At 38.0% G+C, this 10709-nt stretch overlaps 1 pseudogene; it reads left to right on the forward strand.

The window, feature by feature from the left end:
* The first annotated feature begins 9662 nt into the window (after positions 1-9662).
* On the forward strand, positions 9663-10274 carry LOC100944997 (annotated as a pseudogene).
* The last annotated feature ends 435 nt before the right edge of the window (positions 10275-10709 follow it).

Genomic DNA, 10709 nt, shown 5'->3' on the forward strand with positions numbered 1-10709 from the left:
TATACACACACACAGGCCATAAAGTTCCCACTGCACACTATTTTAAATTGCACACGAACTTTATGGTCACCCTCCTCTATATATACACACACATGCAAGGTACATTCATATACACATCATAGTAGAATATCAATAAATATGTTAATTTTTAGATTAATAAGGAGTAAAAGATGTAAAACAGAGGAGCAAGGTTTGGGAAAACCAGGCAGCTCTGCACATAGCTCTGACAGATTTGTTGTCTGGGCTTTTTCGGACAAGTGGATATCACAGGCACCACCAGTCTACGTAGAAACCTTATATGAGTGATGAACAGAAGCCTCCTGTGTGTGAACAATGAGAAAAGGATGTTCCTTCCTTCAGGTGATACAGCCCTGCGCCAATGTGCATTGATTAGTGAGCAAAGAGTAATGTGTATTTCAGCTTCTCACCCCCAGGGCTTCTCTGTGCAGTGCACAGACTGTGCACCCTGACACGGAGGTCCTGGTGGTGCCGGCCCCTCGTGTATATTTTCACTCCACACTCGTCTTCACGGGTTACTGCTCAGAAACTACGGCATCTGGCAAAAAGGAGTAATCTGAGAATAAACTGGAGTTGACCGTTTGGTTTTGAGATATTTAGAAATACACTCTCAAGAAGAAAATGAGTTAAAGCAGTCCCGTTTGGGAAAAGTTGGCAATAAATAATATTACTGCGTGATGTTTCCTAAGATGAGACAAACAATGCCAGAATTCTTGTAAATATTGGTAGTTTAAAATAAATATCTCCTTTTTCTAAAAAAAAAATATGAAGGCATAGAAATATAAAAAACTATGTTTAGATCGTATTTTCCTCCTCACCTGTCGAGGTTTATAAACAGATTATGATGGTTCCTTTGAATTAAATTTTCTGCTTTCAGGTTGTGCCAAAAAATGAGCCTAAACATTTTATTTAGATTAAAATGTCAAGTAATTAGAAGGCGTGTTATTGAAGAATATCAGTGAAGGGTCTGTTCACTTGAAAAAAAGAGGTAACAGAATTGAGAAGAAAGAAGTGGCAGGATGCCACCTTCCAGACAGGTTTTAGAAGGCTGCTAGCGTTCCGATCAAGAAAAGTCTCATTATTTATGAAAAAGTAATTACAACCCCAAAAAGCCATAAGTCTGTTTCTCACTGAGATAAGGATGCAAGATGACAAATAAATGTGCTGCTTTAGTTGACAGTAATATGAAAATAGCAATGTCAAAAACATGTTCAAAAATATTTGAATTATATGTATACCTCTTTTATTCACCTATGCATATATCAATAGGCTTCTGAAAATCATTTTTTCAGTTTTTTCATGTGTGAAGGCTTCCAACAGACAGGTAGAGAATAGACGACTTGTGTGATAACAGACCAGGAAAAGCCCTTCTTTAGCGTTTGAAGGGAAGTGAAGCGGTCCGGTCCGGTCTTACAGAAGTGACGAAAACACCCTGACAGTTGGCTCCAAAATGAGGTTACAACACAGAACAGGTTCACATTAGCGCTGAAGACCACAGGTTCCACAAAGAGGCTTTTTGTGCATTGCTAGAGCTAGAGCTTTTGTTCCAGATGCTGTAGAACTCAGGTTACAGTTACTGTCTTCCAGGTGTCACGATATATCTTCTGCCTGAATAACTGGCAGAGTCCGGTTGGATAGGATAACCGGCCGTGTCTCCCGCTTCCAGTAATGCCAAAGCTATCTGATACTGTGATGTTCATACCAGGCGGTCAGAATCTTTTTCTTTTTCCTCACCTTCACAGAAAAATATTAAAATGTGTTATTTATACTGAGAACAGGCAGAATAAGCGAAATTACTTAGCTTTTTTTCCTTCAGCCCACATCATTTGATATTATCTCTCAACCACTTTGTGGAATTAGTTTTGTAAATTTCAGACTGGACTAGGGCATTCTAATTTCTGTAGCCTCTTCTCATTTTATCCAGTTTTTCAAAAGCATTCAAAATAATTGAGCATGCCCTTTCAGAAATACTTTTTTAAAAGAAAAACAAAGCACGCTTATGAATTTCTTTATTCATTTATTTTAAAAACAGTTGCCAGCCTTTTGATCTTCTTTATTGTCTTCTCATGGTAAAGGATCCTTTACCAAAAGGATCTGATCTTCCTTTCAAAACATGTTTGTTTGTTTGTTCTATAATTAGTTACCCACCACTGGCCACCTCACCTCTAGATATGACCATGCAGTTAGTTCTCACCCGTGGAATGTGAGATAAGATGGTGTAGTCACTTCTGGGTAATATACGTACACACCATGCTCTATGCTCCCTGCTCCCCTTCCTGTTCTAATGACACAGCCCCAGAGAAGCTGAATCCATAAAACAGAAAGCATCTCAGAAGATGACTCATTAAATGATGGTCAGACATTTGTACATCGATCAGGAAGTGCAGTGTGAGGGGCTTTTGAACTTTCAGCTGTCACTAATTTAAGTAAAAGTGGGCCAGTGTAGGATTAAGATACATAGCACATAATTCTCTCATGATTAAGGATGGAGACTTTACCTCCTTCATGTTTACATGGATGGAGCTGGTTATTCCATCCAGCTAGATGGATGGCTACTAGATACTTCCTAGTAAAGTATCTCAAGAATGGAAGAAAAAGTATCCTATGTACACAGCCCTATTTTGAAACTAATTTATAGCTTTCATAGGAAAGATATAACCTAATTATAGCCTTAGAATACGGGGAGGAGGAGGGAGAGGGGAAGGAAGTGGGTGGATGGGTGCAGGGAGGGTGATTGGTGGGGTCACCTCTATGGTTTATCTTACACAGGTACAAGTGAATCTTTCTAAAAGCTGAGTATCAATGTCTTAACAACTAAGAAAATGACACGAAGTCTACATTAACCAGTTTGATGAGAGTATTTCAAATTGCATATGAAAATACCACACTGTACCCTGTGATTGCATTAATGTACACAGTTATGATTTAAAAAAAAAAAAAAGATACATAGCACAACCTTCAATGGGATACTTCTGTTACACAGGTAGAAAGGAGTACAAAACAAACAAAGATAGAAGAGTATTTTTTGCTTTGGGGATTAAACATATATCTACATCTCCATTGACTGCCTCTTTTTTCATCAGAAACTGTAAATCAAACTAGCCCACAGAGAAGGAGAAAGTGCAGGAGAATTGTCTTGCAATGTTACAAGTACTGTGAAGTCTATAGATCTTAGTAATTCTCTGTCACTATTTATTTAGTTCTTCAGTTGAGTTTACCCAGAGAAAGAGATTAAATCTGGTGAATCTGAATAAGAACCCAGGGGAAAAAGATTATAGGAGATGATCTGCAAACTAAGAGCTATAAGATCTAGAGTAAGTTGTGAAGGGAGTGAGGACATGATAAGAGATCTGAGTAACTACAAAGACACGGGCCAGAGGAACGTGAGTTTCTCCTGGAGGACAGAAGAGGTTGGATGAGGAGCATATGGTTAAGTAGATGCAGTGAGAGAAGGTAGAGTTCAGAACCCGAGAAAGAAACAGATGGTGCAATCTAAACACAAAAGTTTCAATTAAGTTAGGTTTTGTTTTTTTTTGTTTTTTTTTTTGAGACAGAGCCTCAAGCTATCCCCCTGGGTAGAGTGCCGTGGCATTACAGCTCACAGCAACCTCCAACTCCTGGGCTCAAGTGAGTCTCCTGCCTCCGCCTCCCAAGTAGCTGGCACCACAGGCGCCCGCCACAACGCCCGGCTATTTTTAGGTTGCAGCCGTCATTGTTGTTTGGCGGGTCCGGGCTGGGGATTCGAACCCGACAGCTTAGGTGTACGTGGCTGGCGCCTTAGCCGGTTGAGCTATAGGCGCCGAGCCTTAAGTTAGGTTTTTAAAGAAAGAGGAAAAATACTTTTTCAGCCCCTACCAAGAGAGAGCACAACAATGCTTTGTCTACTCATGACTCCTCTGACCTGCTGGCCTTGTGTCTGCAAAAATCCTGCTCCAAACAGCACAGGAGACCTTTGTAAGGCAGTGTTACGTATTCCTTAATAAAAATGAGTTTTGCAGTTAAAATTGAGTTAGAATCTTTACTCAGGCTGGTCATTTCTTAGTTGAATAAAGATCGTTTAAACTATCTAGGTTGTAACTTCTTCCAAGGATAAGTACACAGGTTGACATGTTTAAAGAATGCTTAGAAGAAGTGTCTACAATAAAGGGCCTAAAAAATAATATTTTAACAAGTATCTGTCAGTATAATGGTGCCTATTACTGTTTTATACATATTTATTATGATGTTGTGGCTTCAATAAACTGAATAATAACAAGGATTAAAACTCACAGAAAGGTAAACACCAATTCAATCTATGGAAGAGCTCTATAATTATTGTCACTGAAAAATTAGGCCAATTGTATATTTTCTCGAGGCTATAGGCTCATTGGGAAAGGCAGAGGAAAGAATTGGTATTTAATCTCAAGGAGGCAAAAATAACTCCACATTTTAGATAACTCTGTTACCTTTTCTCAAGCTGGTTTTAAGAGCTCTTTCCTTCTACTTCCATAATTGAGGTGCTAAATTTTATCTTTAAGGTGCTAAATTTCTGGTGGGGAGACTATGTGAATGCCAGAGGATTAGCTAATTGGTGTTTGGGGTGCCATGGCAGCCTAAATTTAGTTCAAAAGGAATTGATATGAAACGCAGCCATGTGGGGCATGCAGACAATGAAGTCTGGAGCTGCACAGAATGTACTAACAAGGGCTGCTTCTTACACGTTTTAGCTCAGAGCTCTTGTGTCTTGTCAAAAGAAGAAAAAAGAGATTACGGGGGGGTGGTGCCTATGGCTCAAGGAGTAGGGCACTGGACCCATATACTGGAGGTGGTGGGTTCAAACCCCGCCCCAGCCAAAAAAAAAAAAAATAAAAACTGCAAAAAAAAAAAAAAAAAGAAAAAGAAAAAGAGATTACTGATGTTGGATTTCTCAGTAGCTGTGATATGTGGGAGACAGATAAAATAAATTACATAATTAATATATAAGAATATATGACATCAATAAATAGCCTTCAACGTAATTAAATATCCATCACCAAAAGTGCCAGACTGTCTTGCTTTCTAGAGGATGGATGATATTTGCCTGGATACTAAAGCAACAGGAAATCCTATTCTATAATCATGCATGGGCTAAAAATTCTGCAAGTTTCTTTCCAGAATGAAGCTTTGATGGTTATAAAATCATAAGCCTTTCTAGATTATAAATTCATCTTTAAAATAACAGACTCAGAGTGCTGAGAAACAGACCAGGAGTTAAATATACCTCAACTACTAAAAGGAATACCGTATCCTTATTTGTTTGCAACTAGAGCTTCTAAGACTAAAATAACATTGATAAGGACAAGTAGAATTCTTCATAAATTCAGTCAGGTTAATCTTTCAGTTAGTTTTCTTGAAAAGTTTATCACAGAAAAAAATTAAAAAGAAACAACATTGAGCATCCAGGCTGAGTCTCGTCCGCAAAGGGAATAATGCCTCGATAAAAATTACAGAGCATGAAATAAATAATCACTTCCTCTTCCAATTAGTACTGCTAGAGGCGGCACTAATATTGAGATTCCCAAGCATAACTAAACTTCATTCATGTAGGTGAGTCACTGCTTAATGTTAACTTAAATACGATGTCTCCATATGTTCCTTCTGGGTGAAAATAAAGTTAGACAAGTATGTCACCTCTACCCAGGAAAGCATATACCAGCATCTTTGTGGTTATGAAGCCCTGAGAAGAGGAGATAAAAATATCACATAACCATTTCTTAAGCCCTCTATACCTTGTCAGGTATCATATTATATTCTGAGGATAGTTAAAATGTAGGTTTAACGAACATCCAGTAATACCCTCAAGAATCCTACCAACCCATGGGGATATAAATGCAATTTGTCATTTAAATTCTACATTACAATAGTGACTGAAGGTCTATGGGTTTCTAAGGAGAAAACATTAATATGATAGGTCAGAGGAGAAAAGTGACTTGGGTAAGCATTCAGAGCAAAGGTAGCGTTTGAGAGTAATCTATAAACAGAGCAAGATACAGCATGTAGACAAAGAGACGTGGTTATGCTACTAAAGATACTAAAGTGAGGAAAAACCGTGAGCAAAGGTGTGAACGTCAGACTGAGCAAAGAAGTGTTACTAAGAAGTGATTTCTTCTTTTGTCCCAGCAACTATGCAAGAAGGAGATATTCTCATATACCACCTCACCTGCTTGACTCGCATCTTGCCCAGGGACTAGTTGAAAAACTGTGCAAAGTGGCAGCAGATTGATCATTACCTCTGCCAGTTGGTTATTCCCTACCAGGAAACTATTTCTAATAGCAGGGTACACTTCTCACTCCTGAAAGATGTACCTGTATGTAAAACCATCATTATGTAAACTGACAGCACATTCCCCTAATGTGAATGTCATCTGGATTGAAAATGACAGCTTGCTTTCTATAATCCCCTCTTTGCTATCATTATACAATGCACAAAAGACTCATTTATTTTATTACATCATTCACTTATTTTTTCATTTATTTTAGATGCTATAGTTTTTCATACTTACATTCATACACTTTTATTCTAGTGCAAATCCACATTAATTCCACACAAGACATCAAATGATAAAGTGTTTATATTAATGAATTCAGGGGAAGATTATTCAGTTTGTATTGCTAGTGCTGAATTGGAATGCTGAATCCAAAAATATACCTTTTTTTTTTTTCTATTTTTTACGTTCATCATTGTCCTGGAGTCTGTTATTTTTTTTTCAAGTTCCTTTTATTTTCCTGATAACTTTCCAGAATATGGCAAAAAAAAAAAAAAAAAAAAAATGGATATGAGCCGAGTCTTCCAATTGCAAATCAACTCTCTGAAAAGTGAACATTTCTTTTCCCATTCTGAAGGCTGTCTCTTTGCTTTGGTTGTGGTACCCTTAGTTGTGCAGAAGCTTTTTTACCTTGATCAAATCCCAGTTATTTATTTTTATTGTTGCTGCAGTTGCTGGCGGGGGGGGGGGTCTTCTGCACAAAATATTTTCACAGACCGCTATTTTCAAGTGTTTTTCCCACACTCTCTTCTAGAAATTTTATTGTTTTGTTTTAATTTTAGATCTTCTATCCTGCAAGAATCAATTTTTGTCAATGGTGAGAGTTGTGAGTCCACTTTCAATCTTCTACCTGCGGTTAACCAATTCTCCCAGAACCATTCATTTAATAAGGATTCTTTTCCCCAGTGCATGCTTTTGTTAGGCTTATCAAACATCAAATGATGTTATGTGGTTGGGTTCATCTCTAGATTCTCCATTCTTCTCCATAGATCTATGTCTCTATTTTTGTGCCAGTCATGCTATTTTGATCACTATAGACTTATATATCTTGAAGTCTGGTAATGTGATGTATCCAGATTCGTTTTTATAGGGCAGCACCTGCAGCTCAAGGAGTAGGACATGAGCTCCATATGCCAAGGGTAGTGGGTTCAAACCCAGCCCCCTGCAGTTTTATATTTTAAAACTGCAAAAAAAAAAAAAATTTGTTTTTATTTCTAAGAATTTCATTGGCTATTTGAGTTTTTTACTGATTCTATATGAAACAAAGTACTATTTTTTCAAGGTCTTCAAAGTATGGTATTGGTACTTGGATGGGGATTGCATTAAATCTGCAGATTGCTTTGAGTAGTATGAACAAACGTCTGATAACTAGAATCTATGGAGAACTCAATGTAGTCAACAAGTAAAGAGTAAACAACCCCATTTCTAAATGGGCAAGAGACTTGAACAGAAAGTTCTCTGAAGATGACAGACGAACAGTCAGCGAACACAAGAAAAAAATGCTCATCATCTTTAACCATCAGAGAAATGCAAACCAAAACCACTCTGAGATATCACCTAACTCCAGTGAGATTAGCCCACATCATGAAGTCCCAAACCTGCACATGCTGTCACGGATATGGAGAGAAGGGAACACTTCTACACTGCTAGTGGGATGCAAACTAATACAACCTTTGTGGAAAGAAGCACGGAGAATCCTCAAAGAACTAAAAGTTGACCTTCCATTTGATCTGGCAATCCCATTACTAAGTATCTACCCAGAAGAACAAAAATCATATTATCATAAAGATATTTGCACCAGAATATTTATTATATTTATTATAACTACTAAGTCTCGAAGCCATCCAATGCCCCTTCACTCATGAATGGATTAACACACTGTGGCATATGTATACAACAAAGTCCTATTCAGCCATAATTAAAAATGGAGACTTTACAACTTTTAGGTTTACCTGGGCGGAGTTGAAATACATTCTTCTTAGTAAAGTACCTCAAGAAAGGAAAAAGAAAGTATCCAATGTACTCAATACTAACATGAAACCAATATATAAACAATCCCATGTCCATACAAATGATAAAACACAAATATAGTCTAGTGAGGGGGAAGGGTGAAAGAGAGAGGGGGAAGAGGGGAGGGTGATTGGTGGGAGGAGGAAGGGCAGTTGGTGGGATCTCATCTAATGTACACAGTGTGAGGGTGTTCAGCATGTCCCCTGGGTGGGAGCCTCTTCTCCAACTTGAACTTTACCTTAGAGGTGCGAACACTGCAATCTGAAAATAGATACCCTTATATTAATTTCAAATTGAAACAGAGAAAGTCAAAAGCTAATATGCTGTATGATGAGAAATGGGGAAGCTTTCTTACTTTATAATGCTTTATTCTGTAGTCTTTCTTGGAATTTAAGCTTTCCTATTTTAATGAAATAGGAAATAAATTATTGTGATCAATTCTAAAAAAGGTAACCATTTCTGTTAACTACTCAGGTGACTTCCCAGACATCTCAAGTGTTTGATAAAAACCAGCTTGTTTGAAATTGTTGATTGTAATATTTTAAAAAGGGAAAATAGACATATTAGGATATATTCTACACAAAATTGTTAAATCCACATTTCTGTATCTTTCATGACAACATTTTTTATGCATTCTTTTATTTTATCTTTCATTACAGTAAGTTTTTCTCTTTCTGGCCTTGAAAGTAAGGACAGTCTTACTTTAACATAGTAAGTAGAGTGCCATGCTATCATTATAGCTCATAGCAACCTCAAATTCTTGGCCTCTGGAGGAGCTGGAATTACAGGCACCTGCCACAACACCCAGCTAGGTTTTTCTGTTTTAAGTAGAGTTGGGGGTCTCACTTTGCTCAACTTGGTCTCTGAACTCCCGAGCTCAGGTGATCCACCTGCCTGGGCCTCCCAGAGTACTGGGATTATAGGCATGAGCCACCAGGCTCAGCCTGGTTTTTTCTCCTTTCAATGCAGCTTAGAATCCCTACCCAGAGCAATCTTCCTGAAACATTGTTTCAAAAATGTTTATAGACTCAAGAACAAGGCATTTTACTCACTTGCCTTTAGGACAAAGTCCAAGCTCCTTAAGTTGGAACATAGAGGGCTACAATATAACTAGCCACACCTTTCCAGAGTTAAATCCACTTTCCTTTACTCCAAATCCCTATTCAAACCTAGATTTATTTCCTATTTCACTTTGAAGCCTTCTTGCCTTTACTGAAACAATTACTGCCCCTTCTATCTCTCTGCTCAAATTCCGTTTCTCAATATAGCCAAAGCTGTACTTATCTGAGGAATCAGGTCCTGAGGTTGTAAAGCCATGTGTTCCGCCTTTGCCTGGAGTGGACTGTAGAGATGGACTTACATGAGGACTACCTGTCCCTGTTTGACTTTTATACAGGAGTGAACAAACGCTATCTCTACTTGTCTCCTAGTGGACATTCATCCCCACCCGGATCTCCACCTCTACTCTTTAGAAATTTGGTCTGCTAAGAACAGTCCCAGCCTCTGAGAAAGGAGAAGATGTTGCTGCCACGATCAGTACCACAGACACCCCAGCAGAAGAGGAGTGAGAAGAGCTGAGACGATAACTTGCAAAGGTTGAAGAAGAAATTTAGACTCTGTCTCAAGCCTTAGGAGCAGAAGAGAAGCACCCAGCAGAGATCAAGTGAAACTTGGAATCAGTTCACGACAAGAACTAAACAGAATATTGCCAAAGGATGGCAAGATGTGGCAGCAACATTTGCATACAAGAAGACATCTAAAACATTGTCTCAGGCTGGTCAGGTGTCAGCTGCTTTTTCATCTGTTGGATCCGTCATCATCACAAAGCTGGAAGATGTAAAAAACTCCCCAACCTTCAGATCATTTGAAGAAAAGGTTGAAAACTTAAAGTCAAAGCAGGGGAAACCAAGTCTGCTGCTGGTTACTGTGGAGAAAAAAGATATTCTAAATCATTTTCTTTAGAGGATTTAAGGCAAAGGTTGTTGAGGCATTATCTTGGTGGAGTGGCTCTTCAGGAATTTACCTTTCTATAGAAATATTGTGGTGATGCAACATAATTGTTAAATAATTTTTTCTACCATTTAGTCTTTAATTTTTTTTTTATCCCAACATCATTACATTGTTTCTGGGTATCTTGCCCTATTACTACCTTTTCAACAAGGCAGATGGGTAAGGTGGCATTTGATTTTACTCAAATCTCTTTGCTGTCTGGATGGGGGATTTATGTACTGCCCAAATGGGGTGAGTATGTATAGGTATGTATTGGGGATGGATGTGAAAGAAGTAATTGGAGAATCACTTTTCCAGATATATACACTTAATCTTAAAAAAATGTAATCTATTGTAAAGTGCAAAGAGTGAAGATGAGTTTAGAAAAATAGACATGGATTTAGAAAT

The sequence above is a fragment of the Otolemur garnettii genome, unplaced genomic scaffold (genome assembly GCF_000181295.1).
Source record: "Otolemur garnettii isolate 467f Iridium unplaced genomic scaffold, OtoGar3 scaffold00007, whole genome shotgun sequence".
Lineage (NCBI taxonomy): Eukaryota > Metazoa > Chordata > Mammalia > Primates > Galagidae > Otolemur > Otolemur garnettii.